This window comes from Conger conger, chromosome 15 (genome assembly GCF_963514075.1).
Source record: "Conger conger chromosome 15, fConCon1.1, whole genome shotgun sequence".
NCBI lineage: Eukaryota > Metazoa > Chordata > Actinopteri > Anguilliformes > Congridae > Conger > Conger conger.
In genome coordinates this window covers 39,056,060-39,081,426 of record NC_083774.1, presented here as the reverse complement: position 1 = coordinate 39,081,426, position 25,367 = coordinate 39,056,060, and the positions used below count along the sequence as shown (strand labels likewise).

Here is a 25,367-nt window from a genome sequence, read left to right as displayed (position 1 = left end):
ATCCGGCGCGCTGTGGGGCGCTCTGGCAGCCGGCACCGTCTCCTCGTTAGTATAGTGGCCAGTATCCCCGCCTGTCACGCGGGAGACCGGGGTTCGATTCCCCGACGGGGAGTTTGCCCTCTTGTTCTTCCCACAGACAAAACAAAGCAAACTTCAGGTAAAAGGAGTCTTGTCCCGCATCTCTCACGGGGAGGCGAAAGGGTAACAGCGCGCTCTTGATGTTGGCTTTTCACTTTTCTCCTGCACAGTCAGTAATCTACGCAAATGAAGAACAAATGACCATTGGCAGCAATGTTCCCGCACGGCGGGTTTTGTAGAGGGTGAAATCTGGGGAACTTGTTTGCCACAGTGCTTTATCAAAAAAATGGCAGAAATCCTCAGAAGTTGATTGCGTCATGCGAGCGGGGTTTTATCACCCACCAGACTGTTGAGCGGTCAGCAGGCTCAGGTAGGGAGGTCAGGACAATTCACAAAAAAGGGGGCGCGGACAGTGTGCCGAAACCCGGGATCGAACCAGGGACCTTTAGATCTTCAGTCTAACGCTCTCCCAACTGAGCTATTTCGGCACCCTCGGCGGGGCGGTCGGTGAAGAGTGACGCTGGTACAACAATGCTGCAGGTTCAATGCGTAAAATGGCCGAGTTGCCCACGTGCTGCCGAAGATATGGATGATAGGAAAGATACTCTGTCAGAAAGCACAGCAATTTATCTCTGGCAGTTTTCTCTCCTCCAATACGCCATCCCTCAACAAGAGGTGACTGGAGTTGTCTTTAAATTCAAGTATCACATTGCTGCTCGCTTGTAGTAACTCTGGCCCATTGGAATTCCTCCCAGCACGATCGCTGAGCGACATCGATGTATCCGGCGCGCTGTGGGGCGCCCTGGCAGCCGGCACCGTCTCCTCGTTAGTATAGTGGCCAGTATCCCCGCCTGTCACGCGGGAGACCGGGGTTCGATTCCCCGACGGGGAGTTTGCCCTCTTGTTCTTCCCACAGACAAAACAAAGCAAACTTCAGGTAAAAGGAGTCTTGTCCCGCATCTCTCACGGGGAGGCGAAAGGGTAACAGCGCGCTCTTGATGTTGGCTTTTCACTTTTCTCCTGCACAGTCAGTAATCTACGCAAATGAAGAACAAATGACCATTGGCAGCAATGTTCCCGCACGGCGGGTTTTGTAGAGGGTGAAATCTGGGGAACTTGTTTGCCACAGTGCTTTATCAAAAAAATGGCAGAAATCCTCAGAAGTTGATTGCGTCATGCGAGCGGGGTTTTATCACCCACCAGACTGTTGAGCGGTCAGCAGGCTCAGGTAGGGAGGTCAGGACAATTCACAAAAAAGGGGGCGCGGACAGTGTGCCGAAACCCGGGATCGAACCAGGGACCTTTAGATCTTCAGTCTAACGCTCTCCCAACTGAGCTATTTCGGCACCCTCGGCGGGGCGGTCGGTGAAGAGTGACGCTGGTACAACAATGCTGCAGGTTCAATGCGTAAAATGGCCGAGTTGCCCACGTGCTGCCGAAGATATGGATGATAGGAAAGATACTCTGTCAGAAAGCACAGCAATTTATCTCTGGCAGTTTTCTCTCCTCCAATACAGCCATCCCTCAACAAGAGGTGACTGGAGTTGTCTTTAAATTCAAGTATCACATTGCTGCTCGCTTGTAGTAACTCTGGCCCATTGGAATTCCTCCCAGCACGATCGCTGAGCGACATCGATGTATCCGGCGCGCTGTGGGGCGCTCTGGCAGCCGGCACCGTCTCCTCGTTAGTATAGTGGCCAGTATCCCCGCCTGTCACGCGGGAGACCGGGGTTCGATTCCCCGACGGGGAGTTTGCCCTCTTGTTCTTCCCACAGACAAAACAAAGCAAACTTCAGGTAAAAGGAGTCTTGTCCCGCATCTCTCACGGGGAGGCGAAAGGGTAACAGCGCGCTCTTGATGTTGGCTTTTCACTTTTCTCCTGCACAGTCAGTAATCTACGCAAATGAAGAACAAATGACCATTGGCAGCAATGTTCCCGCACGGCGGGTTTTGTAGAGGGTGAAATCTGGGGAACTTGTTTGCCACAGTGCTTTATCAAAAAAATGGCAGAAATCCTCAGAAGTTGATTGCGTCATGCGAGAGGGGTTTTATCACCCACCAGACTGTTGAGCGGTCAGCAGGCTCAGGTAGGGAGGTCAGGACAATTCACAAAAAAGGGGGCGCGGACAGTGTGCCGAAACCCGGGATCGAACCAGGGACCTTTAGATCTTCAGTCTAACGCTCTCCCAACTGAGCTATTTCGGCACCCTCGGCGGGGCGGTCGGTGAAGAGTGACGCTGGTACAACAATGCTGCAGGTTCAATGCGTAAAATGGCCGAGTTGCCCACGTGCTGCCGAAGATATGGATGATAGGAAAGATACTCTGTCAGAAAGCACAGCAATTTATCTCTGGCAGTTTTCTCTCCTCCAATACGCCATCCCTCAACAAGAGGTGACTGGAGTTGTCTTTAAATTCAAGTATCACATTGCTGCTCGCTTGTAGTAACTCTGGCCCATTGGAATTCCTCCCAGCACGATCGCTGAGCGACATCGATGTATCCGGCGCGCTGTGGGGCGCTCTGGCAGCCGGCACCGTCTCCTCGTTAGTATAGTGGCCAGTATCCCCGCCTGTCACGCGGGAGACCGGGGTTCGATTCCCCGACGGGGAGTTTGCCCTCTTGTTCTTCCCACAGACAAAACAAAGCAAACTTCAGGTAAAAGGAGTCTTGTCCCGCATCTCTCACGGGGAGGCGAAAGGGTAACAGCGCGCTCTTGATGTTGGCTTTTCACTTTTCTCCTGCACAGTCAGTAATCTACGCAAATGAAGAACAAATGACCATTGGCAGCAATGTTCCCGCACGGCGGGTTTTGTAGAGGGTGAAATCTGGGGAACTTGTTTGCCACAGTGCTTTATCAAAAAAATGGCAGAAATCCTCAGAAGTTGATTGCGTCATGCGAGCGGGGTTTTATCACCCACCAGACTGTTGAGCGGTCAGCAGGCTCAGGTAGGGAGGTCAGGACAATTCACAAAAAAGGGGGCGCGGACAGTGTGCCGAAACCCGGGATCGAACCAGGGACCTTTAGATCTTCAGTCTAACGCTCTCCCAACTGAGCTATTTCGGCACCCTCGGCGGGGCGGTCGGTGAAGAGTGACGCTGGTACAACAATGCTGCAGGTTCAATGCGTAAAATGGCCGAGTTGCCCACGTGCTGCCGAAGATATGGATGATAGGAAAGATACTCTGTCAGAAAGCACAGCAATTTATCTCTGGCAGTTTTCTCTCCTCCAATACGCCATCCCTCAACAAGAGGTGACTGGAGTTGTCTTTAAATTCAAGTATCACATTGCTGCTCGCTTGTAGTAACTCTGGCCCATTGGAATTCCTCCCAGCACGATCGCTGAGCGACATCGATGTATCCGGCGCGCTGTGGGGCGCCCTGGCAGCCGGCACCGTCTCCTCGTTAGTATAGTGGCCAGTATCCCAGCCTGTCACGCGGGAGACCGGGGTTCGATTCCCCGACGGGGAGTTTGCCCTCTTGTTCTTCCCACAGACAAAACAAAGCAAACTTCAGGTAAAAGGAGTCTTGTCCCGCATCTCTCACGGGGAGGCGAAAGGGTAACAGCGCGCTCTTGATGTTGGCTTTTCACTTTTCTCCTGCACAGTCAGTAATCTACGCAAATGAAGAACAAATGACCATTGGCAGCAATGTTCCCGCACGGCGGGTTTTGTAGAGGGTGAAATCTGGGGAACTTGTTTGCCACAGTGCTTTATCAAAAAAATGGCAGAAATCCTCAGAAGTTGATTGCGTCATGCGAGCGGGGTTTTATCACCCACCAGACTGTTGAGCGGTCAGCAGGCTCAGGTAGGGAGGTCAGGACAATTCACAAAAAAGGGGGCGCGGACAGTGTGCCGAAACCCGGGATCGAACCAGGGACCTTTAGATCTTCAGTCTAACGCTCTCCCAACTGAGCTATTTCGGCACCCTCGGCGGGGCGGTCGGTGAAGAGTGACGCTGGTACAACAATGCTGCAGGTTCAATGCGTAAAATGGCCGAGTAGCCCACGTGCTGCCGAAGATATGGATGATAGGAAAGATACTCTGTCAGAAAGCACAGCAATTTATCTCTGGCAGTTTTCTCTCCTCCAATAACGCCATCCCTCAACAAGAGGTGACTGGAGTTGTCTTTAAATTCAAGTATCACATTGCTGCTCGCTTGTAGTAACTCTGGCCCATTGGAATTCCTCCCAGCACGATCGCTGAGCGACATCGATGTATCCGGCGCGCTGTGGGGCGCCCTGGCAGCCGGCACCGTCTCCTCGTTAGTATAGTGGCCAGTATCCCAGCCTGTCACGCGGGAGACCGGGGTTCGATTCCCCGACGGGGAGTTTGCCCTCTTGTTCTTCCCACAGACAAAACAAAGCAAACTTCAGGTAAAAGGAGTCTTGTCCCGCATCTCTCACGGGGAGGCGAAAGGGTAACAGCGCGCTCTTGATGTTGGCTTTTCACTTTTCTCCTGCACAGTCAGTAATCTACGCAAATGAAGAACAAATGACCATTGGCAGCAATGTTCCCGCACGGCGGGTTTTGTAGAGGGTGAAATCTGGGGAACTTGTTTGCCACAGTGCTTTATCAAAAAAATGGCAGAAATCCTCAGAAGTTGATTGCGTCATGCGAGAGGGGTTTTATCACCCACCAGACTGTTGAGCGGTCAGCAGGCTCAGGTAGGGAGGTCAGGACAATTCACAAAAAAGGGGGCGCGGACAGTGTGCCGAAACCCGGGATCGAACCAGGGACCTTTAGATCTTCAGTCTAACGCTCTCCCAACTGAGCTATTTCGGCACCCTCGGCGGGGCGGTCGGTGAAGAGTGACGCTGGTACAACAATGCTGCAGGTTCAATGCGTAAAATGGCCGAGTTGCCCACGTGCTGCCGAAGATATGGATGATAGGAAAGATACTCTGTCAGAAAGCACAGCAATTTATCTCTGGCAGTTTTCTCTCCTCCAATACGCCATCCCTCAACAAGAGGTGACTGGAGTTGTCTTTAAATTCAAGTATCACATTGCTGCTCGCTTGTAGTAACTCTGGCCCATTGGAATTCCTCCCAGCACGATCGCTGAGCGACATCGATGTATCCGGCGCGCTGTGGGGCGCCCTGGCAGCCGGCACCGTCTCCTCGTTAGTATAGTGGCCAGTATCCCCGCCTGTCACGCGGGAGACCGGGGTTCGATTCCCCGACGGGGAGTTTGCCCTCTTGTTCTTCCCACAGACAAAACAAAGCAAACTTCAGGTAAAAGGAGTCTTGTCCCGCATCTCTCACGGGGAGGCGAAAGGGTAACAGCGCGCTCTTGATGTTGGCTTTTCACTTTTCTCCTGCACAGTCAGTAATCTACGCAAATGAAGAACAAATGACCATTGGCAGCAATGTTCCCGCACGGCGGGTTTTGTAGAGGGTGAAATCTGGGGAACTTGTTTGCCACAGTGCTTTATCAAAAAAATGGCAGAAATCCTCAGAAGTTGATTGCGTCATGCGAGCGGGGTTTTATCACCCACCAGACTGTTGAGCGGTCAGCAGGCTCAGGTAGGGAGGTCAGGACAATTCACAAAAAAGGGGGCGCGGACAGTGTGCCGAAACCCGGGATCGAACCAGGGACCTTTAGATCTTCAGTCTAACGCTCTCCCAACTGAGCTATTTCGGCACCCTCGGCGGGGCGGTCGGTGAAGAGTGACGCTGGTACAACAATGCTGCAGGTTCAATGCGTAAAATGGCCGAGTTGCCCACGTGCTGCCGAAGATATGGATGATAGGAAAGATACTCTGTCAGAAAGCACAGCAATTTATCTCTGGCAGTTTTCTCTCCTCCAATACAGCCATCCCTCAACAAGAGGTGACTGGAGTTGTCTTTAAATTCAAGTATCACATTGCTGCTCGCTTGTAGTAACTCTGGCCCATTGGAATTCCTCCCAGCACGATCGCTGAGCGACATCGATGTATCCGGCGCGCTGTGGGGCGCTCTGGCAGCCGGCACCGTCTCCTCGTTAGTATAGTGGCCAGTATCCCCGCCTGTCACGCGGGAGACCGGGGTTCGATTCCCCGACGGGGAGTTTGCCCTCTTGTTCTTCCCACAGACAAAACAAAGCAAACTTCAGGTAAAAGGAGTCTTGTCCCGCATCTCTCACGGGGAGGCGAAAGGGTAACAGCGCGCTCTTGATGTTGGCTTTTCACTTTTCTCCTGCACAGTCAGTAATCTACGCAAATGAAGAACAAATGACCATTGGCAGCAATGTTCCCGCACGGCGGGTTTTGTAGAGGGTGAAATCTGGGGAACTTGTTTGCCACAGTGCTTTATCAAAAAAATGGCAGAAATCCTCAGAAGTTGATTGCGTCATGCGAGAGGGGTTTTATCACCCACCAGACTGTTGAGCGGTCAGCAGGCTCAGGTAGGGAGGTCAGGACAATTCACAAAAAAGGGGGCGCGGACAGTGTGCCGAAACCCGGGATCGAACCAGGGACCTTTAGATCTTCAGTCTAACGCTCTCCCAACTGAGCTATTTCGGCACCCTCGGCGGGGCGGTCGGTGAAGAGTGACGCTGGTACAACAATGCTGCAGGTTCAATGCGTAAAATGGCCGAGTTGCCCACGTGCTGCCGAAGATATGGATGATAGGAAAGATACTCTGTCAGAAAGCACAGCAATTTATCTCTGGCAGTTTTCTCTCCTCCAATACGCCATCCCTCAACAAGAGGTGACTGGAGTTGTCTTTAAATTCAAGTATCACATTGCTGCTCGCTTGTAGTAACTCTGGCCCATTGGAATTCCTCCCAGCACGATCGCTGAGCGACATCGATGTATCCGGCGCGCTGTGGGGCGCTCTGGCAGCCGGCACCGTCTCCTCGTTAGTATAGTGGCCAGTATCCCCGCCTGTCACGCGGGAGACCGGGGTTCGATTCCCCGACGGGGAGTTTGCCCTCTTGTTCTTCCCACAGACAAAACAAAGCAAACTTCAGGTAAAAGGAGTCTTGTCCCGCATCTCTCACGGGGAGGCGAAAGGGTAACAGCGCGCTCTTGATGTTGGCTTTTCACTTTTCTCCTGCACAGTCAGTAATCTACGCAAATGAAGAACAAATGACCATTGGCAGCAATGTTCCCGCACGGCGGGTTTTGTAGAGGGTGAAATCTGGGGAACTTGTTTGCCACAGTGCTTTATCAAAAAAATGGCAGAAATCCTCAGAAGTTGATTGCGTCATGCGAGAGGGGTTTTATCACCCACCAGACTGTTGAGCGGTCAGCAGGCTCAGGTAGGGAGGTCAGGACAATTCACAAAAAAGGGGGCGCGGACAGTGTGCCGAAACCCGGGATCGAACCAGGGACCTTTAGATCTTCAGTCTAACGCTCTCCCAACTGAGCTATTTCGGCACCCTCGGCGGGGCGGTCGGTGAAGAGTGACGCTGGTACAACAATGCTGCAGGTTCAATGCGTAAAATGGCCGAGTTGCCCACGTGCTGCCGAAGATATGGATGATAGGAAAGATACTCTGTCAGAAAGCACAGCAATTTATCTCTGGCAGTTTTCTCTCCTCCAATACGCCATCCCTCAACAAGAGGTGACTGGAGTTGTCTTTAAATTCAAGTATCACATTGCTGCTCGCTTGTAGTAACTCTGGCCCATTGGAATTCCTCCCAGCACGATCGCTGAGCGACATCGATGTATCCGGCGCGCTGTGGGGCGCTCTGGCAGCCGGCACCGTCTCCTCGTTAGTATAGTGGCCAGTATCCCCGCCTGTCACGCGGGAGACCGGGGTTCGATTCCCCGACGGGGAGTTTGCCCTCTTGTTCTTCCCACAGACAAAACAAAGCAAACTTCAGGTAAAAGGAGTCTTGTCCCGCATCTCTCACGGGGAGGCGAAAGGGTAACAGCGCGCTCTTGATGTTGGCTTTTCACTTTTCTCCTGCACAGTCAGTAATCTACGCAAATGAAGAACAAATGACCATTGGCAGCAATGTTCCCGCACGGCGGGTTTTGTAGAGGGTGAAATCTGGGGAACTTGTTTGCCACAGTGCTTTATCAAAAAAATGGCAGAAATCCTCAGAAGTTGATTGCGTCATGCGAGCGGGGTTTTATCACCCACCAGACTGTTGAGCGGTCAGCAGGCTCAGGTAGGGAGGTCAGGACAATTCACAAAAAAGGGGGCGCGGACAGTGTGCCGAAACCCGGGATCGAACCAGGGACCTTTAGATCTTCAGTCTAACGCTCTCCCAACTGAGCTATTTCGGCACCCTCGGCGGGGCGGTCGGTGAAGAGTGACGCTGGTACAACAATGCTGCAGGTTCAATGCGTAAAATGGCCGAGTTGCCCACGTGCTGCCGAAGATATGGATGATAGGAAAGATACTCTGTCAGAAAGCACAGCAATTTATCTCTGGCAGTTTTCTCTCCTCCAATACGCCATCCCTCAACAAGAGGTGACTGGAGTTGTCTTTAAATTCAAGTATCACATTGCTGCTCGCTTGTAGTAACTCTGGCCCATTGGAATTCCTCCCAGCACGATCGCTGAGCGACATCGATGTATCCGGCGCGCTGTGGGGCGCCCTGGCAGCCGGCACCGTCTCCTCGTTAGTATAGTGGCCAGTATCCCAGCCTGTCACGCGGGAGACCGGGGTTCGATTCCCCGACGGGGAGTTTGCCCTCTTGTTCTTCCCACAGACAAAACAAAGCAAACTTCAGGTAAAAGGAGTCTTGTCCCGCATCTCTCACGGGGAGGCGAAAGGGTAACAGCGCGCTCTTGATGTTGGCTTTTCACTTTTCTCCTGCACAGTCAGTAATCTACGCAAATGAAGAACAAATGACCATTGGCAGCAATGTTCCCGCACGGCGGGTTTTGTAGAGGGTGAAATCTGGGGAACTTGTTTGCCACAGTGCTTTATCAAAAAAATGGCAGAAATCCTCAGAAGTTGATTGCGTCATGCGAGCGGGGTTTTATCACCCACCAGACTGTTGAGCGGTCAGCAGGCTCAGGTAGGGAGGTCAGGACAATTCACAAAAAAGGGGGCGCGGACAGTGTGCCGAAACCCGGGATCGAACCAGGGACCTTTAGATCTTCAGTCTAACGCTCTCCCAACTGAGCTATTTCGGCACCCTCGGCGGGGCGGTCGGTGAAGAGTGACGCTGGTACAACAATGCTGCAGGTTCAATGCGTAAAATGGCCGAGTAGCCCACGTGCTGCCGAAGATATGGATGATAGGAAAGATACTCTGTCAGAAAGCACAGCAATTTATCTCTGGCAGTTTTCTCTCCTCCAATACAGCCATCCCTCAACAAGAGGTGACTGGAGTTGTCTTTAAATTCAAGTATCACATTGCTGCTCGCTTGTAGTAACTCTGGCCCATTGGAATTCCTCCCAGCACGATCGCTGAGCGACATCGATGTATCCGGCGCGCTGTGGGGCGCTCTGGCAGCCGGCACCGTCTCCTCGTTAGTATAGTGGCCAGTATCCCCGCCTGTCACGCGGGAGACCGGGGTTCGATTCCCCGACGGGGAGTTTGCCCTCTTGTTCTTCCCACAGACAAAACAAAGCAAACTTCAGGTAAAAGGAGTCTTGTCCCGCATCTCTCACGGGGAGGCGAAAGGGTAACAGCGCGCTCTTGATGTTGGCTTTTCACTTTTCTCCTGCACAGTCAGTAATCTACGCAAATGAAGAACAAATGACCATTGGCAGCAATGTTCCCGCACGGCGGGTTTTGTAGAGGGTGAAATCTGGGGAACTTGTTTGCCACAGTGCTTTATCAAAAAAATGGCAGAAATCCTCAGAAGTTGATTGCGTCATGCGAGCGGGGTTTTATCACCCACCAGACTGTTGAGCGGTCAGCAGGCTCAGGTAGGGAGGTCAGGACAATTCACAAAAAAGGGGGCGCGGACAGTGTGCCGAAACCCGGGATCGAACCAGGGACCTTTAGATCTTCAGTCTAACGCTCTCCCAACTGAGCTATTTCGGCACCCTCGGCGGGGCGGTCGGTGAAGAGTGACGCTGGTACAACAATGCTGCAGGTTCAATGCGTAAAATGGCCGAGTTGCCCACGTGCTGCCGAAGATATGGATGATAGGAAAGATACTCTGTCAGAAAGCACAGCAATTTATCTCTGGCAGTTTTCTCTCCTCCAATACGCCATCCCTCAACAAGAGGTGACTGGAGTTGTCTTTAAATTCAAGTATCACATTGCTGCTCGCTTGTAGTAACTCTGGCCCATTGGAATTCCTCCCAGCACGATCGCTGAGCGACATCGATGTATCCGGCGCGCTGTGGGGCGCCCTGGCAGCCGGCACCGTCTCCTCGTTAGTATAGTGGCCAGTATCCCAGCCTGTCACGCGGGAGACCGGGGTTCGATTCCCCGACGGGGAGTTTGCCCTCTTGTTCTTCCCACAGACAAAACAAAGCAAACTTCAGGTAAAAGGAGTCTTGTCCCGCATCTCTCACGGGGAGGCGAAAGGGTAACAGCGCGCTCTTGATGTTGGCTTTTCACTTTTCTCCTGCACAGTCAGTAATCTACGCAAATGAAGAACAAATGACCATTGGCAGCAATGTTCCCGCACGGCGGGTTTTGTAGAGGGTGAAATCTGGGGAACTTGTTTGCCACAGTGCTTTATCAAAAAAATGGCAGAAATCCTCAGAAGTTGATTGCGTCATGCGAGCGGGGTTTTATCACCCACCAGACTGTTGAGCGGTCAGCAGGCTCAGGTAGGGAGGTCAGGACAATTCACAAAAAAGGGGGCGCGGACAGTGTGCCGAAACCCGGGATCGAACCAGGGACCTTTAGATCTTCAGTCTAACGCTCTCCCAACTGAGCTATTTCGGCACCCTCGGCGGGGCGGTCGGTGAAGAGTGACGCTGGTACAACAATGCTGCAGGTTCAATGCGTAAAATGGCCGAGTAGCCCACGTGCTGCCGAAGATATGGATGATAGGAAAGATACTCTGTCAGAAAGCACAGCAATTTATCTCTGGCAGTTTTCTCTCCTCCAATAACGCCATCCCTCAACAAGAGGTGACTGGAGTTGTCTTTAAATTCAAGTATCACATTGCTGCTCGCTTGTAGTAACTCTGGCCCATTGGAATTCCTCCCAGCACGATCGCTGAGCGACATCGATGTATCCGGCGCGCTGTGGGGCGCCCTGGCAGCCGGCACCGTCTCCTCGTTAGTATAGTGGCCAGTATCCCCGCCTGTCACGCGGGAGACCGGGGTTCGATTCCCCGACGGGGAGTTTGCCCTCTTGTTCTTCCCACAGACAAAACAAAGCAAACTTCAGGTAAAAGGAGTCTTGTCCCGCATCTCTCACGGGGAGGCGAAAGGGTAACAGCGCGCTCTTGATGTTGGCTTTTCACTTTTCTCCTGCACAGTCAGTAATCTACGCAAATGAAGAACAAATGACCATTGGCAGCAATGTTCCCGCACGGCGGGTTTTGTAGAGGGTGAAATCTGGGGAACTTGTTTGCCACAGTGCTTTATCAAAAAAATGGCAGAAATCCTCAGAAGTTGATTGCGTCATGCGAGAGGGGTTTTATCACCCACCAGACTGTTGAGCGGTCAGCAGGCTCAGGTAGGGAGGTCAGGACAATTCACAAAAAAGGGGGCGCGGACAGTGTGCCGAAACCCGGGATCGAACCAGGGACCTTTAGATCTTCAGTCTAACGCTCTCCCAACTGAGCTATTTCGGCACCCTCGGCGGGGCGGTCGGTGAAGAGTGACGCTGGTACAACAATGCTGCAGGTTCAATGCGTAAAATGGCCGAGTTGCCCACGTGCTGCCGAAGATATGGATGATAGGAAAGATACTCTGTCAGAAAGCACAGCAATTTATCTCTGGCAGTTTTCTCTCCTCCAATACGCCATCCCTCAACAAGAGGTGACTGGAGTTGTCTTTAAATTCAAGTATCACATTGCTGCTCGCTTGTAGTAACTCTGGCCCATTGGAATTCCTCCCAGCACGATCGCTGAGCGACATCGATGTATCCGGCGCGCTGTGGGGCGCCCTGGCAGCCGGCACCGTCTCCTCGTTAGTATAGTGGCCAGTATCCCCGCCTGTCACGCGGGAGACCGGGGTTCGATTCCCCGACGGGGAGTTTGCCCTCTTGTTCTTCCCACAGACAAAACAAAGCAAACTTCAGGTAAAAGGAGTCTTGTCCCGCATCTCTCACGGGGAGGCGAAAGGGTAACAGCGCGCTCTTGATGTTGGCTTTTCACTTTTCTCCTGCACAGTCAGTAATCTACGCAAATGAAGAACAAATGACCATTGGCAGCAATGTTCCCGCACGGCGGGTTTTGTAGAGGGTGAAATCTGGGGAACTTGTTTGCCACAGTGCTTTATCAAAAAAATGGCAGAAATCCTCAGAAGTTGATTGCGTCATGCGAGCGGGGTTTTATCACCCACCAGACTGTTGAGCGGTCAGCAGGCTCAGGTAGGGAGGTCAGGACAATTCACAAAAAAGGGGGCGCGGACAGTGTGCCGAAACCCGGGATCGAACCAGGGACCTTTAGATCTTCAGTCTAACGCTCTCCCAACTGAGCTATTTCGGCACCCTCGGCGGGGCGGTCGGTGAAGAGTGACGCTGGTACAACAATGCTGCAGGTTCAATGCGTAAAATGGCCGAGTTGCCCACGTGCTGCCGAAGATATGGATGATAGGAAAGATACTCTGTCAGAAAGCACAGCAATTTATCTCTGGCAGTTTTCTCTCCTCCAATACGCCATCCCTCAACAAGAGGTGACTGGAGTTGTCTTTAAATTCAAGTATCACATTGCTGCTCGCTTGTAGTAACTCTGGCCCATTGGAATTCCTCCCAGCACGATCGCTGAGCGACATCGATGTATCCGGCGCGCTGTGGGGCGCCCTGGCAGCCGGCACCGTCTCCTCGTTAGTATAGTGGCCAGTATCCCCGCCTGTCACGCGGGAGACCGGGGTTTGATTCCCCGACGGGGAGTTTGCCCTCTTGTTCTTCCCACAGACAAAACAAAGCAAACTTCAGGTAAAAGGAGTCTTGTCCCGCATCTCTCACGGGGAGGCGAAAGGGTAACAGCGCGCTCTTGATGTTGGCTTTTCACTTTTCTCCTGCACAGTCAGTAATCTACGCAAATGAAGAACAAATGACCATTGGCAGCAATGTTCCCGCACGGCGGGTTTTGTAGAGGGTGAAATCTGGGGAACTTGTTTGCCACAGTGCTTTATCAAAAAAATGGCAGAAATCCTCAGAAGTTGATTGCGTCATGCGAGCGGGGTTTTATCACCCACCAGACTGTTGAGCGGTCAGCAGGCTCAGGTAGGGAGGTCAGGACAATTCACAAAAAAGGGGGCGCGGACAGTGTGCCGAAACCCGGGATCGAACCAGGGACCTTTAGATCTTCAGTCTAACGCTCTCCCAACTGAGCTATTTCGGCACCCTCGGCGGGGCGGTCGGTGAAGAGTGACGCTGGTACAACAATGCTGCAGGTTCAATGCGTAAAATGGCCGAGTTGCCCACGTGCTGCCGAAGATATGGATGATAGGAAAGATACTCTGTCAGAAAGCACAGCAATTTATCTCTGGCAGTTTTCTCTCCTCCAATACGCCATCCCTCAACAAGAGGTGACTGGAGTTGTCTTTAAATTCAAGTATCACATTGCTGCTCGCTTGTAGTAACTCTGGCCCATTGGAATTCCTCCCAGCACGATCGCTGAGCGACATCGATGTATCCGGCGCGCTGTGGGGCGCCCTGGCAGCCGGCACCGTCTCCTCGTTAGTATAGTGGCCAGTATCCCCGCCTGTCACGCGGGAGACCGGGGTTCGATTCCCCGACGGGGAGTTTGCCCTCTTGTTCTTCCCACAGACAAAACAAAGCAAACTTCAGGTAAAAGGAGTCTTGTCCCGCATCTCTCACGGGGAGGCGAAAGGGTAACAGCGCGCTCTTGATGTTGGCTTTTCACTTTTCTCCTGCACAGTCAGTAATCTACGCAAATGAAGAACAAATGACCATTGGCAGCAATGTTCCCGCACGGCGGGTTTTGTAGAGGGTGAAATCTGGGGAACTTGTTTGCCACAGTGCTTTATCAAAAAAATGGCAGAAATCCTCAGAAGTTGATTGCGTCATGCGAGCGGGGTTTTATCACCCACCAGACTGTTGAGCGGTCAGCAGGCTCAGGTAGGGAGGTCAGGACAATTCACAAAAAAGGGGGCGCGGACAGTGTGCCGAAACCCGGGATCGAACCAGGGACCTTTAGATCTTCAGTCTAACGCTCTCCCAACTGAGCTATTTCGGCACCCTCGGCGGGGCGGTCGGTGAAGAGTGACGCTGGTACAACAATGCTGCAGGTTCAATGCGTAAAATGGCCGAGTTGCCCACGTGCTGCCGAAGATATGGATGATAGGAAAGATACTCTGTCAGAAAGCACAGCAATTTATCTCTGGCAGTTTTCTCTCCTCCAATACGCCATCCCTCAACAAGAGGTGACTGGAGTTGTCTTTAAATTCAAGTATCACATTGCTGCTCGCTTGTAGTAACTCTGGCCCATTGGAATTCCTCCCAGCACGATCGCTGAGCGACATCGATGTATCCGGCGCGCTGTGGGGCGCTCTGGCAGCCGGCACCGTCTCCTCGTTAGTATAGTGGCCAGTATCCCCGCCTGTCACGCGGGAGACCGGGGTTCGATTCCCCGACGGGGAGTTTGCCCTCTTGTTCTTCCCACAGACAAAACAAAGCAAACTTCAGGTAAAAGGAGTCTTGTCCCGCATCTCTCACGGGGAGGCGAAAGGGTAACAGCGCGCTCTTGATGTTGGCTTTTCACTTTTCTCCTGCACAGTCAGTAATCTACGCAAATGAAGAACAAATGACCATTGGCAGCAATGTTCCCGCACGGCGGGTTTTGTAGAGGGTGAAATCTGGGGAACTTGTTTGCCACAGTGCTTTATCAAAAAAATGGCAGAAATCCTCAGAAGTTGATTGCGTCATGCGAGCGGGGTTTTATCACCCACCAGACTGTTGAGCGGTCAGCAGGCTCAGGTAGGGAGGTCAGGACAATTCACAAAAAAGGGGGCGCGGACAGTGTGCCGAAACCCGGGATCGAACCAGGGACCTTTAGATCTTCAGTCTAACGCTCTCCCAACTGAGCTATTTCGGCACCCTCGGCGGGGCGGTCGGTGAAGAGTGACGCTGGTACAACAATGCTGCAGGTTCAATGCGTAAAATGGCCGAGTTGCCCACGTGCTGCCGAAGATATGGATGATAGGAAAGATACTCTGTCAGAAAGCACAGCAATTTATCTCTGGCAGTTTTCTCTCCTCCAATACGCCATCCCTCAACAAGAGGTGACTGGAGTTGTCTTTAAATTCAAGTATCACATTGCTGCTCGCTTGTAGTAACTCTGGCCCATTGGAATTCCTCCCAGCACGATCGCTGAGCGACATCGATGTATCCGGCGCGCTGTGGGGCGCCCTGGCAGCCGGCACCGTCTCCTCGTTAGTATAGTGGCCAGTATCCCAGCCTGTCACGCGGGAGACCGGGGTTCGATTCCCCGACGGGGAGTTTGCCCTCTTGTTCTTCCCACAGACAAAACAAAGCAAACTTCAGGTAAAAGGAGTCTTGTCCCGCATCTCTCACGGGGAGGCGAAAGGGTAACAGCGCGCTCTTGATGTTGGCTTTTCACTTTTCTCCTGCACAGTCAGTAATCTACGCAAATGAAGAACAAATGACCATTGGCAGCAATGTTCCCGCACGGCGGGTTTTGTAGAGGGTGAAATCTGGGGAACTTGTTTGCCACAGTGCTTTATCAAAAAAATGGCAGAAATCCTCAGAAGTTGATTGCGTCATGCGAGCGGGGTTTTATCACCCACCAGACTGTTGAGCGGTCAGCAGGCTCAGGTAGGGAGGTCAGGACAATTCACAAAAAAGGGGGCGCGGACAGTGTGCCGAAACCCGGGATCGAACCAGGGACCTTTAGATCTTCAGTCTAACGCTCTCCCAACTGAGCTATTTCGGCACCCTCGGCGGGGCGGTCGGTGAAGAGTGACGCTGGTACAACAATGCTGCAGGTTCAATGCGTAAAATGGCCGAGTAGCCCACGTGCTGCCGAAGATATGGATGATAGGAAAGATACTCTGTCAGAAAGCACAGCAATTTATCTCTGGCAGTTTTCTCTCCTCCAATAACGCCATCCCTCAACAAGAGGTGACTGGAGTTGTCTTTAAATTCAAGTATCACATTGCTGCTCGCTTGTAGTAACTCTGGCCCATTGGAATTCCTCCCAGCACGATCGCTGAGCGACATCGATGTATCCGGCGCGCTGTGGGGCGCCCTGGCAGCCGGCACCGTCTCCTCGTTAGTATAGTGGCCAGTATCCCCGCCTGTCACGCGGGAGACCGGGGTTCGATTCCCCGACGGGGAGTTTGCCCTCTTGTTCTTCCCACAGACAAAACAAAGCAAACTTCAGGTAAAAGGAGTCTTGTCCCGCATCTCTCACGGGGAGGCGAAAGGGTAACAGCGCGCTCTTGATGTTGGCTTTTCACTTTTCTCCTGCACAGTCAGTAATCTACGCAAATGAAGAACAAATGACCATTGGCAGCAATGTTCCCGCACGGCGGGTTTTGTAGAGGGTGAAATCTGGGGAACTTGTTTGCCACAGTGCTTTATCAAAAAAATGGCAGAAATCCTCAGAAGTTGATTGCGTCATGCGAGAGGGGTTTTATCACCCACCAGACTGTTGAGCGGTCAGCAGGCTCAGGTAGGGAGGTCAGGACAATTCACAAAAAAGGGGGCGCGGACAGTGTGCCGAAACCCGGGATCGAACCAGGGACCTTTAGATCTTCAGTCTAACGCTCTCCCAACTGAGCTATTTCGGCACCCTCGGCGGGGCGGTCGGTGAAGAGTGACGCTGGTACAACAATGCTGCAGGTTCAATGCGTAAAATGGCCGAGTTGCCCACGTGCTGCCGAAGATATGGATGATAGGAAAGATACTCTGTCAGAAAGCACAGCAATTTATCTCTGGCAGTTTTCTCTCCTCCAATACGCCATCCCTCAACAAGAGGTGACTGGAGTTGTCTTTAAATTCAAGTATCACATTGCTGCTCGCTTGTAGTAACTCTGGCCCATTGGAATTCCTCCCAGCACGATCGCTGAGCGACATCGATGTATCCGGCGCGCTGTGGGGCGCCCTGGCAGCCGGCACCGTCTCCTCGTTAGTATAGTGGCCAGTATCCCCGCCTGTCACGCGGGAGACCGGGGTTCGATTCCCCGACGGGGAGTTTGCCCTCTTGTTCTTCCCACAGACAAAACAAAGCAAACTTCAGGTAAAAGGAGTCTTGTCCCGCATCTCTCACGGGGAGGCGAAAGGGTAACAGCGCGCTCTTGATGTTGGCTTTTCACTTTTCTCCTGCACAGTCAGTAATCTACGCAAATGAAGAACAAATGACCATTGGCAGCAATGTTCCCGCACGGCGGGTTTTGTAGAGGGTGAAATCTGGGGAACTTGTTTGCCACAGTGCTTTATCAAAAAAATGGCAGAAATCCTCAGAAGTTGATTGCGTCATGCGAGCGGGGTTTTATCACCCACCAGACTGTTGAGCGGTCAGCAGGCTCAGGTAGGGAGGTCAGGACAATTCACAAAAAAGGGGGCGCGGACAGTGTGCCGAAACCCGGGATCGAACCAGGGACCTTTAGATCTTCAGTCTAACGCTCTCCCAACTGAGCTATTTCGGCACCCTCGGCGGGGCGGTCGGTGAAGAGTGACGCTGGTACAACAATGCTGCAGGTTCAATGCGTAAAATGGCCGAGTTGCCCACGTGCTGCCGAAGATATGGATGATAGGAAAGATACTCTGTCAGAAAGCACAGCAATTTATCTCTGGCAGTTTTCTCTCCTCCAATACGCCATCCCTCAACAAGAGGTGACTGGAGTTGTCTTTAAATTCAAGTATCACATTGCTGCTCGCTTGTAGTAACTCTGGCCCATTGGAATTCCTCCCAGCACGATCGCTGAGCGACATCGATGTATCCGGCGCGCTGTGGGGCGCCCTGGCAGCCGGCACCGTCTCCTCGTTAGTATAGTGGCCAGTATCCCCGCCTGTCACGCGGGAGACCGGGGTTTGATTCCCCGACGGGGAGTTTGCCCTCTTGTTCTTCCCACAGACAAAACAAAGCAAACTTCAGGTAAAAGGAGTCTTGTCCCGCATCTCTCACGGGGAGGCGAAAGGGTAACAGCGCGCTCTTGATGTTGGCTTTTCACTTTTCTCCTGCACAGTCAGTAATCTACGCAAATGAAGAACAAATGACCATTGGCAGCAATGTTCCCGCACGGCGGGTTTTGTAGAGGGTGAAATCTGGGGAACTTGTTTGCCACAGTGCTTTATCAAAAAAATGGCAGAAATCCTCAGAAGTTGATTGCGTCATGCGAGCGGGGTTTTATCACCCACCAGACTGTTGAGCGGTCAGCAGGCTCAGGTAGGGAGGTCAGGACAATTCACAAAAAAGGGGGCGCGGACAGTGTGCCGAAACCCGGGATCGAACCAGGGACCTTTAGATCTTCAGTCTAACGCTCTCCCAACTGAGCTATTTCGGCACCCTCGGCGGGGCGGTCGGTGAAGAGTGACGCTGGTACAACAATGCTGCAGGTTCAATGCGTAAAATGGCCGAGTTGCCCACGTGCTGCCGAAGATATGGATGATAGGAAAGATACTCTGTCAGAAAGCACAGCAATTTATCTCTGGCAGTTTTCTCTCCTCCAATACGCCATCCCTCAACAAGAGGTGACTGGAGTTGTCTTTAAATTCAAGTATCACATTGCTGCTCGCTTGTAGTAACTCTGGCCCATTGGAATTCCTCCCAGCACGATCGCTGAGCGACATCGATGTATCCGGCGCGCTGTGGGGCGCCCTGGCAGCCGGCACCGTCTCCTCGTTAGTATAGTGGCCAGTATCCCCGCCTGTCACGCGGGAGACCGGGGTTCGATTCCCCGACGGGGAGTTTGCCCTCTTGTTCTTCCCACAGACAAAACAAAGCAAACTTCAGGTAAAAGGAGTCTTGTCCCGCATCTCTCACGGGGAGGCGAAAGGGTAACAGCGCGCTCTTGATGTTGGCTTTTCACTTTTCTCCTGCACAGTCAGTAATCTACGCAAATGAAGAACAAATGACCATTGGCAGCAATGTTCCCGCACGGCGGGTTTTGTAGAGGGTGAAATCTGGGGAACTTGTTTGCCACAGTGCTTTATCAAAAAAATGGCAGAAATCCTCAGAAGTTGATTGCGTCATGCGAGCGGGGTTTTATCACCCACCAGACTGTTGAGCGGTCAGCAGGCTCAGGTAGGGAGGTCAGGACAATTCACAAAAAAGGGGGCGCGGACAGTGTGCCGAAACCCGGGATCGAACCAGGGACCTTTAGATCTTCAGTCTAACGCTCTCCCAACTGAGCTATTTCGGCACCCTCGGCGGGGCGGTCGGTGAAGAGTGACGCTGGTACAACAATGCTGCAGGTTCAATGCGTAAAATGGCCGAGTAGCCCACGTGCTGCCGAAGATATGGATGATAGGAAAGATACTCTGTCAGAAAGCACAGCAATTTATCTCTGGCAGTTTTCTCTCCTCCAATAACGCCATCCCTCAACAAGAGGTGACTGGAGTTGTCTTTAAATTCAAGTATCACATTGCTGCTCGCTTGTAGTAACTCTGGCCCATTGGAATTCCTCCCAGCACGATCGCTGAGCGACATCGATGTATCCGGCGCGCTGTGGGGCGCTCTGGCAGCTGGCACCGTCTCCTCGTTAGTATAGTGGCCTGTATCCCCGCCTGTCACGCGGGAGACCGGGGTTCGATTCCCCGACGGGGAGTTTGCCCTCTTGTTCTTCCCACAGACAAAACAAAGCAAACTTCAGGTAAAAGGAGTCTTGTCCCGCATCTCTCACGGGGAGGCGAAAGGGTAACAGCGCGCTCTTGATGTTGGCTTTTCACTTTTCTCCTGCACAGTCAGTAATCTACGCAAATGAAGAACAAATGACCATTGGCAGCAATGTTCCCGCACGGCGGGTTTTGTAGAGGGTGAAATCTGGGGAACTTGTTTGCCACAGTGCTTTATCAAAAAAATGGCAGAAATCCTCAGAAGTTGATTGCGTCATGCGAGCGGGGTTTTATCACCCACCAGACTGTTGAGCGGTCAGCAGGCTCAGGTAGGGAGGTCAGGACAATTCACAAAAAAGGGGGCGCGGACAGTGTGCCGAAACCCGGGATCGAACCAGGGACCTTTAGATCTTCAGTCTAACGCTCTCCCAACTGAGCTATTTCGGCACCCTCGGCGGGGCGGTCGGTGAAGAGTGACGCTGGTACAACAATGCTGCAGGTTCAATGCGTAAAATGGCCGAGTAGCCCACGTGCTGCCGAAGATATGGATGATAGGAAAGATACTCTGTCAGAAAGCACAGCAATTTATCTCTGGCAGTTTTCTCTCCTCCAATACAGCCATCCCTCAACAAGAGGTGACTGGAGTTGTCTTTAAATTCAAGTATCACATTGCTGCTCGCTTGTAGTAACTCTGGCCCATTGGAATTCCTCCCAGCACGATCGCTGAGCGACATCGATGTATCCGGCGCGCTGTGGGGCGCTCTGGCAGCCGGCACCGTCTCCTCGTTAGTATAGTGGCCAGTATCCCCGCCTGTCACGCGGGAGACCGGGGTTCGATTCCCCGACGGGGAGTTTGCCCTCTTGTTCTTCCCACAGACAAAACAAAGCAAACTTCAGGTAAAAGGAGTCTTGTCCCGCATCTCTCACGGGGAGGCGAAAGGGTAACAGCGCGCTCTTGATGTTGGCTTTTCACTTTTCTCCTGCACAGTCAGTAATCTACGCAAATGAAGAACAAATGACCATTGGCAGCAATGTTCCCGCACGGCGGGTTTTGTAGAGGGTGAAATCTGGGGAACTTGTTTGCCACAGTGCTTTATCAAAAAAATGGCAGAAATCCTCAGAAGTTGATTGCGTCATGCGAGCGGGGTTTTATCACCCACCAGACTGTTGAGCGGTCAGCAGGCTCAGGTAGGGAGGTCAGGACAATTCACAAAAAAGGGGGCGCGGACAGTGTGCCGAAACCCGGGATCGAACCAGGGACCTTTAGATCTTCAGTCTAACGCTCTCCCAACTGAGCTATTTCGGCACCCTCGGCGGGGCGGTCGGTGAAGAGTGACGCTGGTACAACAATGCTGCAGGTTCAATGCGTAAAATGGCCGAGTTGCCCACGTGCTGCCGAAGATATGGATGATAGGAAAGATACTCTGTCAGAAAGCACAGCAATTTATCTCTGGCAGTTTTCTCTCCTCCAATACGCCATCCCTCAACAAGAGGTGACTGGAGTTGTCTTTAAATTCAAGTATCACATTGCTGCTCGCTTGTAGTAACTCTGGCCCATTGGAATTCCTCCCAGCACGATCGCTGAGCGACATCGATGTATCCGGCGCGCTGTGGGGCGCCCTGGCAGCCGGCACCGTCTCCTCGTTAGTATAGTGGCCAGTATCCCCGCCTGTCACGCGGGAGACCGGGGTTCGATTCCCCGACGGGGAGTTTGCCCTCTTGTTCTTCCCACAGACAAAACAAAGCAAACTTCAGGTAAAAGGAGTCTTGTCCCGCATCTCTCACGGGGAGGCGAAAGGGTAACAGCGCGCTCTTGATGTTGGCTTTTCACTTTTCTCCTGCACAGTCAGTAATCTACGCAAATGAAGAACAAATGACCATTGGCAGCAATGTTCCCGCACGGCGGGTTTTGTAGAGGGTGAAATCTGGGGAACTTGTTTGCCACAGTGCTTTATCAAAAAAATGGCAGAAATCCTCAGAAGTTGATTGCGTCATGCGAGCGGGGTTTTATCACCCACCAGACTGTTGAGCGGTCAGCAGGCTCAGGTAGGGAGGTCAGGACAATTCACAAAAAAGGGGGCGCGGACAGTGTGCCGAAACCCGGGATCGAACCAGGGACCTTTAGATCTTCAGTCTAACGCTCTCCCAACTGAGCTATTTCGGCACCCTCGGCGGGGCGGTCGGTGAAGAGTGACGCTGGTACAACAATGCTGCAGGTTCAATGCGTAAAATGGCCGAGTTGCCCACGTGCTGCCGAAGATATGGATGATAGGAAAGATACTCTGTCAGAAAGCACAGCAATTTATCTCTGGCAGTTTTCTCTCCTCCAATAACGCCATCCCTCAACAAGAGGTGACTGGAGTTGTCTTTAAATTCAAGTATCACATTGCTGCTCGCTTGTAGTAACTCTGGCCCATTGGAATTCCTCCCAGCACGATCGCTGAGCGACATCGATGTATCCGGCGCGCTGTGGGGCGCCCTGGCAGCCGGCACCGTCTCCTCGTTAGTATAGTGGCCAGTATCCCCGCCTGTCACGCGGGAGACCGGGGTTCGATTCCCCGACGGGGAGTTTGCCCTCTTGTTCTTCCCACAGACAAAACAAAGCAAACTTCAGGTAAAAGGAGTCTTGTCCCGCATCTCTCACGGGGAGGCGAAAGGGTAACAGCGCGCTCTTGATGTTGGCTTTTCACTTTTCTCCTGCACAGTCAGTAATCTACGCAAATGAAGAACAAATGACCATTGGCAGCAATGTTCCCGCACGGCGGGTTTTGTAGAGGGTGAAATCTGGGGAACTTGTTTGCCACAGTGCTTTATCAAAAAAATGGCAGAAATCCTCAGAAGTTGATTGCGTCATGCGAGCGGGGTTTTATCACCCACCAGACTGTTGAGCGGTCAGCAGGCTCAGGTAGGGAGGTCAGGACAATTCACAAAAAAGGGGGCGCGGACAGTGTGCCGAAACCCGGGATCGAACCAGGGACCTTTAGATCTTCAGTCTAACGCTCTCCCAACTGAGCTATTTCGGCACCCTCGGCGGGGCGGTCGGTGAAGAGTGACGCTGGTACAACAATGCTGCAGGTTCAATGCGTAAAATGGCCGAGTTGCCCACGTGCTGCCGAAGATATGGATGATAGGAAAGATACTCTGTCAGAAAGCACAGCAATTTATCTCTGGCAGTTTTCTCTCCTCCAATACGCCATCCCTCAACAAGAGGTGACTGGAGTTGTCTTTAAATTCAAGTATCACATTGCTGCTCGCTTGTAGTAACTCTGGCCCATTGGAATTCCTCCCAGCACGATCGCTGAGCGACATCGATGTATCCGGCGCGCTGTGGGGCGCTCTGGCAGCCGGCACCGTCTCCTCGTTAGTATAGTGGCCAGTATCCCCGCCTGTCACGCGGGAGACCGGGGTTCGATTCCCCGACGGGGAGTTTGCCCTCTTGTTCTTCCCACAGACAAAACAAAGCAAACTTCAGGTAAAAGGAGTCTTGTCCCGCATCTCTCACGGGGAGGCGAAAGGGTAACAGCGCGCTCTTGATGTTGGCTTTTCACTTTTCTCCTGCACAGTCAGTAATCTACGCAAATGAAGAACAAATGACCATTGGCAGCAATGTTCCCGCACGGCGGGTTTTGTAGAGGGTGAAATCTGGGGAACTTGTTTGCCACAGTGCTTTATCAAAAAAATGGCAGAAATCCTCAGAAGTTGATTGCGTCATGCGAGCGGGGTTTTATCACCCACCAGACTGTTGAGCGGTCAGCAGGCTCAGGTAGGGAGGTCAGGACAATTCACAAAAAAGGGGGCGCGGACAGTGTGCCGAAACCCGGGATCGAACCAGGGACCTTTAGATCTTCAGTCTAACGCTCTCCCAACTGAGCTATTTCGGCACCCTCGGCGGGGCGGTCGGTGAAGAGTGACGCTGGTACAACAATGCTGCAGGTTCAATGCGTAAAATGGCCGAGTTGCCCACGTGCTGCCGAAGATATGGATGATAGGAAAGATACTCTGTCAGAAAGCACAGCAATTTATCTCTGGCAGTTTTCTCTCCTCCAATAACGCCATCCCTCAACAAGAGGTGACTGGAGTTGTCTTTAAATTCAAGTATCACATTGCTGCTCGCTTGTAGTAACTCTGGCCCATTGGAATTCCTCCCAGCACGATCGCTGAGCGACATCGATGTATCCGGCGCGCTGTGGGGCGCCCTGGCAGCCGGCACCGTCTCCTCGTTAGTATAGTGGCCAGTATCCCCGCCTGTCACGCGGGAGACCGGGGTTCGATTCCCCGACGGGGAGTTTGCCCTCTTGTTCTTCCCACAGACAAAACAAAGCAAACTTCAGGTAAAAGGAGTCTTGTCCCGCATCTCTCACGGGGAGGCGAAAGGGTAACAGCGCGCTCTTGATGTTGGCTTTTCACTTTTCTCCTGCACAGTCAGTAATCTACGCAAATGAAGAACAAATGACCATTGGCAGCAATGTTCCCGCACGGCGGGTTTTGTAGAGGGTGAAATCTGGGGAACTTGTTTGCCACAGTGCTTTATCAAAAAAATGGCAGAAATCCTCAGAAGTTGATTGCGTCATGCGAGCGGGGTTTTATCACCCACCAGACTGTTGAGCGGTCAGCAGGCTCAGGTAGGGAGGTCAGGACAATTCACAAAAAAGGGGGCGCGGACAGTGTGCCGAAACCCGGGATCGAACCAGGGACCTTTAGATCTTCAGTCTAACGCTCTCCCAACTGAGCTATTTCGGCACCCTCGGCGGTGCGGTCGGTGAAGAGTGACGCTGGTACAACAATGCTGCAGGTTCAATGCGTAAAATGGCCGAGTTGCCCACGTGCTGCCGAAGATATGGATGATAGGAAAGATACTCTGTCAGAAAGCACAGCAATTTATCTCTGGCAGTTTTCTCTCCTCCAATACAGCCATCCCTCAACAAGAGGTGACTGGAGTTGTCTTTAAATTCAAGTATCACATTGCTGCTCGCTTGTAGTAACTCTGGCCCATTGGAATTCCTCCCAGCACGATCGCTGAGCGACATCGATGTATCCGGCGCGCTGTGGGGCGCTCTGGCAGCCGGCACCGTCTCCTCGTTAGTATAGTGGCCAGTATCCCCGCCTGTCACGCGGGAGACCGGGGTTCGATTCCCCGACGGGGAGTTTGCCCTCTTGTTCTTCCCACAGACAAAACAAAGCAAACTTCAGGTAAAAGGAGTCTTGTCCCGCATCTCTCACAGGGAGGCGAAAGGGTAACAGCGCGCTCTTGATGTTGGCTTTTCACTTTTCTCCTGCACAGTCAGTAATCTACGCAAATGAAGAACAAATGACCATTGGCAGCAATGTTCCCGCACGGCGGGTTTTGTAGAGGGTGAAATCTGGGGAACTTGTTTGCCACAGTGCTTTATCAAAAAAATGGCAGAAATCCTCAGAAGTTGATTGCGTCATGCGAGAGGGGTTTTATCACCCACCAGACTGTTGAGCGGTCAGCAGGCTCAGGTAGGGAGGTCAGGACAATTCACAAA

At 52.4% G+C, this 25,367-nt stretch overlaps 29 non-coding genes across 29 annotated transcripts; all 29 read right to left on the bottom strand.

Annotated features, from left to right (window-relative positions):
- Positions 1–493: 493 nt before the first annotated feature.
- trnaf-gaa (transfer RNA phenylalanine (anticodon GAA)) lies at positions 494–566 on the bottom strand. Its single transcript has one exon. It is a non-coding gene; the product is annotated as a tRNA-Phe (tRNA).
- Positions 567–1,351: 785 nt separating this feature from the next.
- On the bottom strand, positions 1,352–1,424 carry trnaf-gaa (transfer RNA phenylalanine (anticodon GAA)). Its single transcript has one exon. It is a non-coding gene; the product is annotated as a tRNA-Phe (tRNA).
- A 786-nt stretch (positions 1,425–2,210) lies between these two features.
- On the bottom strand, positions 2,211–2,283 carry trnaf-gaa (transfer RNA phenylalanine (anticodon GAA)). Its single transcript has one exon. It is a non-coding gene; the product is annotated as a tRNA-Phe (tRNA).
- Positions 2,284–3,068: 785 nt separating this feature from the next.
- Positions 3,069–3,141, bottom strand: trnaf-gaa (transfer RNA phenylalanine (anticodon GAA)). The gene has a single exon. It is a non-coding gene; the product is annotated as a tRNA-Phe (tRNA).
- Positions 3,142–3,926: 785 nt separating this feature from the next.
- trnaf-gaa (transfer RNA phenylalanine (anticodon GAA)) lies at positions 3,927–3,999 on the bottom strand. The gene has a single exon. It is a non-coding gene; the product is annotated as a tRNA-Phe (tRNA).
- A 786-nt stretch (positions 4,000–4,785) lies between these two features.
- trnaf-gaa (transfer RNA phenylalanine (anticodon GAA)) lies at positions 4,786–4,858 on the bottom strand. Its single transcript has one exon. It is a non-coding gene; the product is annotated as a tRNA-Phe (tRNA).
- A 785-nt stretch (positions 4,859–5,643) lies between these two features.
- On the bottom strand, positions 5,644–5,716 carry trnaf-gaa (transfer RNA phenylalanine (anticodon GAA)). Its single transcript has one exon. It is a non-coding gene; the product is annotated as a tRNA-Phe (tRNA).
- Positions 5,717–6,502: 786 nt separating this feature from the next.
- Positions 6,503–6,575, bottom strand: trnaf-gaa (transfer RNA phenylalanine (anticodon GAA)). The gene has a single exon. It is a non-coding gene; the product is annotated as a tRNA-Phe (tRNA).
- A 785-nt stretch (positions 6,576–7,360) lies between these two features.
- Positions 7,361–7,433, bottom strand: trnaf-gaa (transfer RNA phenylalanine (anticodon GAA)). Its single transcript has one exon. It is a non-coding gene; the product is annotated as a tRNA-Phe (tRNA).
- A 785-nt stretch (positions 7,434–8,218) lies between these two features.
- On the bottom strand, positions 8,219–8,291 carry trnaf-gaa (transfer RNA phenylalanine (anticodon GAA)). Its single transcript has one exon. It is a non-coding gene; the product is annotated as a tRNA-Phe (tRNA).
- Positions 8,292–9,076: 785 nt separating this feature from the next.
- trnaf-gaa (transfer RNA phenylalanine (anticodon GAA)) lies at positions 9,077–9,149 on the bottom strand. Its single transcript has one exon. It is a non-coding gene; the product is annotated as a tRNA-Phe (tRNA).
- A 786-nt stretch (positions 9,150–9,935) lies between these two features.
- On the bottom strand, positions 9,936–10,008 carry trnaf-gaa (transfer RNA phenylalanine (anticodon GAA)). Its single transcript has one exon. It is a non-coding gene; the product is annotated as a tRNA-Phe (tRNA).
- Positions 10,009–10,793: 785 nt separating this feature from the next.
- trnaf-gaa (transfer RNA phenylalanine (anticodon GAA)) lies at positions 10,794–10,866 on the bottom strand. Its single transcript has one exon. It is a non-coding gene; the product is annotated as a tRNA-Phe (tRNA).
- A 786-nt stretch (positions 10,867–11,652) lies between these two features.
- On the bottom strand, positions 11,653–11,725 carry trnaf-gaa (transfer RNA phenylalanine (anticodon GAA)). The gene has a single exon. It is a non-coding gene; the product is annotated as a tRNA-Phe (tRNA).
- A 785-nt stretch (positions 11,726–12,510) lies between these two features.
- Positions 12,511–12,583, bottom strand: trnaf-gaa (transfer RNA phenylalanine (anticodon GAA)). The gene has a single exon. It is a non-coding gene; the product is annotated as a tRNA-Phe (tRNA).
- Positions 12,584–13,368: 785 nt separating this feature from the next.
- On the bottom strand, positions 13,369–13,441 carry trnaf-gaa (transfer RNA phenylalanine (anticodon GAA)). Its single transcript has one exon. It is a non-coding gene; the product is annotated as a tRNA-Phe (tRNA).
- Positions 13,442–14,226: 785 nt separating this feature from the next.
- Positions 14,227–14,299, bottom strand: trnaf-gaa (transfer RNA phenylalanine (anticodon GAA)). Its single transcript has one exon. It is a non-coding gene; the product is annotated as a tRNA-Phe (tRNA).
- Positions 14,300–15,084: 785 nt separating this feature from the next.
- Positions 15,085–15,157, bottom strand: trnaf-gaa (transfer RNA phenylalanine (anticodon GAA)). The gene has a single exon. It is a non-coding gene; the product is annotated as a tRNA-Phe (tRNA).
- Positions 15,158–15,942: 785 nt separating this feature from the next.
- trnaf-gaa (transfer RNA phenylalanine (anticodon GAA)) lies at positions 15,943–16,015 on the bottom strand. The gene has a single exon. It is a non-coding gene; the product is annotated as a tRNA-Phe (tRNA).
- Positions 16,016–16,801: 786 nt separating this feature from the next.
- On the bottom strand, positions 16,802–16,874 carry trnaf-gaa (transfer RNA phenylalanine (anticodon GAA)). Its single transcript has one exon. It is a non-coding gene; the product is annotated as a tRNA-Phe (tRNA).
- Positions 16,875–17,659: 785 nt separating this feature from the next.
- Positions 17,660–17,732, bottom strand: trnaf-gaa (transfer RNA phenylalanine (anticodon GAA)). Its single transcript has one exon. It is a non-coding gene; the product is annotated as a tRNA-Phe (tRNA).
- A 785-nt stretch (positions 17,733–18,517) lies between these two features.
- Positions 18,518–18,590, bottom strand: trnaf-gaa (transfer RNA phenylalanine (anticodon GAA)). The gene has a single exon. It is a non-coding gene; the product is annotated as a tRNA-Phe (tRNA).
- Positions 18,591–19,375: 785 nt separating this feature from the next.
- Positions 19,376–19,448, bottom strand: trnaf-gaa (transfer RNA phenylalanine (anticodon GAA)). The gene has a single exon. It is a non-coding gene; the product is annotated as a tRNA-Phe (tRNA).
- A 786-nt stretch (positions 19,449–20,234) lies between these two features.
- On the bottom strand, positions 20,235–20,307 carry trnaf-gaa (transfer RNA phenylalanine (anticodon GAA)). Its single transcript has one exon. It is a non-coding gene; the product is annotated as a tRNA-Phe (tRNA).
- Positions 20,308–21,093: 786 nt separating this feature from the next.
- Positions 21,094–21,166, bottom strand: trnaf-gaa (transfer RNA phenylalanine (anticodon GAA)). Its single transcript has one exon. It is a non-coding gene; the product is annotated as a tRNA-Phe (tRNA).
- A 785-nt stretch (positions 21,167–21,951) lies between these two features.
- Positions 21,952–22,024, bottom strand: trnaf-gaa (transfer RNA phenylalanine (anticodon GAA)). The gene has a single exon. It is a non-coding gene; the product is annotated as a tRNA-Phe (tRNA).
- Positions 22,025–22,810: 786 nt separating this feature from the next.
- trnaf-gaa (transfer RNA phenylalanine (anticodon GAA)) lies at positions 22,811–22,883 on the bottom strand. The gene has a single exon. It is a non-coding gene; the product is annotated as a tRNA-Phe (tRNA).
- Positions 22,884–23,668: 785 nt separating this feature from the next.
- On the bottom strand, positions 23,669–23,741 carry trnaf-gaa (transfer RNA phenylalanine (anticodon GAA)). The gene has a single exon. It is a non-coding gene; the product is annotated as a tRNA-Phe (tRNA).
- A 786-nt stretch (positions 23,742–24,527) lies between these two features.
- trnaf-gaa (transfer RNA phenylalanine (anticodon GAA)) lies at positions 24,528–24,600 on the bottom strand. The gene has a single exon. It is a non-coding gene; the product is annotated as a tRNA-Phe (tRNA).
- Positions 24,601–25,367: the final 767 nt, after the last annotated feature.